The following is a 1,902-nucleotide window of genomic DNA, read 5'->3' on the forward strand; positions in this document are numbered from 1 at the left end:
CGCTAGTGATCACGGTGATCACAGTCCCAGGACCTCTGTGCGCTCTGAGAGTCCGGCCGTTAAGGCCTAAGGGCACTCCCAAAGCCGGTGGCGATGAGGAAGGGAGTCCTCGCAAACGTCTCTCGCTTGCCGAGGGTCTTGCGCGCGCTAAGGCCTCTAAAGCCGAAGGCGCCAAGCCCTCAAAGAAGCGTACCGCCTCTAAGTCTCCACTCCGCGAGGAGAAGGAGACTCGACGCTCCTATCAGAGTCTCTTCGGCTCCTCGGATGAAGAGGAGGAGAAGGAGGAAGAAGAGGAAGAGGAGGGTGCCATTGTTGAGCCCCGGGAGGTCTCGAATGACCTCGACCAGCAGCAGGAGGATTTCCAAGCTGCCCAGCGTGTGCGTGGGGGTTCGGTGGCGGCACCCGTCAGCCAGGGAGCTGCCATCAACTCAAGAGGGTATTGGCCTCCCGAGGAGAGCTCTGGGGCTGACCTCTTCTTAGAGCTTCTCGTCGCTCCTCGTGGCCTTGTGGGCGGCCACACTTCTAGGGGCATCTATGAACGAGCCCTTGTTCAGAAAGAACAGTTGTTCGTCGACAACGTGGAGGCTGCTCGGTGTGTGCTTCTCGCGCCACACCGCATTCCCCTTAAGGACTTCACGACTTGTCGTAAGAAGCCCGAGACCCGGGGTGGTCTCTATCCTGTTTGGGGATACCCCTGGGTTATGCCCGAGAACTGTCCCACATGGAGTTCTTGTGAGGACATGTTCTGGGCGTGGGTGGAGACTCTCAAGTACTCGCCCACGGAGTTACAGGAACTCCATGAAGATCAGCAGCTGTCCCACATCCTGGACCAGCGTGATCTTCGTGTGAGGTTTGCCCACTTGATCAGCAAGCGTATGCTGCCAAGGGACATCCTGAAGCGCGCGGCTTCTAGCGCTCACGATGAGCGCGGGTACGGTATGTATTCATCATCCGTACCCCGTTCGGGCAAGAAGCCCCGGACTACTTATGAAGCTGCCGCCGCTTCTGTTCCCAGATTGCGACAGCCTTCGGGCAGTCAATCAGGAGCCGTTCAATCGGCTCCCACGAGTTCTCGGAGTGGGCATAACCCCTCCACTTCACGAGGAGCTGTCGCTTCCCGCGACACCGTTGCTCCTGGAGGATCCACTCCACGTGGAAGTGGACTTCTCCATTCCGGTCAAGCAGGGGCGGAGGTGCCCTCGTACGAGTACGAGTACTCGGCGCCTCCCGAGAGCCACTCTCGTTCGAGTGCTCCGACTGCGGGTCCGACACGGGACCCTGAGGTTGACCGCCTCCGTCAACGTCTCCTCGTGCTTGAGATTGCACTTGGCCTTGGGACTGGCGGTAATGCTGCCGCCCAGGCCGGGAATCAGGGCGAGCTCGCTCGTCTTGCGGGTCGCCTGGACCTGGTGGAGCGAGAGGTCGCGAGCCTGCACCTGCGGGTGGACCGCCGGGCCTCTTCGTCCGATCTGGACGAGGCCTTTCGCATGATCCGACGGATCGAGGCTTTGTTGCCACGTCCGGAGCCGCCTGCGGCACACTCCCAGACGTACGCGTATGGTGCGTACCCGGCGTACTCAGCGTACTCGGCGTATGGCGCCGGGGTCCGTTCGTATGGAGCCCCTCCGGCGTACGGTCTTGACCGCAGCCTTGCCGTCCCGACCGAGGCTTGGGTGCCTGCTCCGACGCCCTCGTCGACGACTGTGACCGGCCCTCGCTTCGAGGAGCTGGGTCAAGGGGGGTCTGCGAGTCAGCAAACCCTGCGGGTCAAAGTACCGCTTAAGACGTCCGACATAGAACGTCGGGTGCGTCGTCATTGACTTTGGAAGGTCGATGGTGTACGACGCACCATGTCTGGCCAGGACTGCAAAAGGTCCGATGAAGCGGTGCTTTAGCTTGTGC

Source organism: Phytophthora infestans, genomic scaffold, assembly GCF_000142945.1.
Source record: "Phytophthora infestans T30-4 supercont1.29 genomic scaffold, whole genome shotgun sequence".
NCBI classification, from domain to species: Eukaryota; Oomycota; class Peronosporomycetes; order Peronosporales; family Peronosporaceae; genus Phytophthora; species Phytophthora infestans.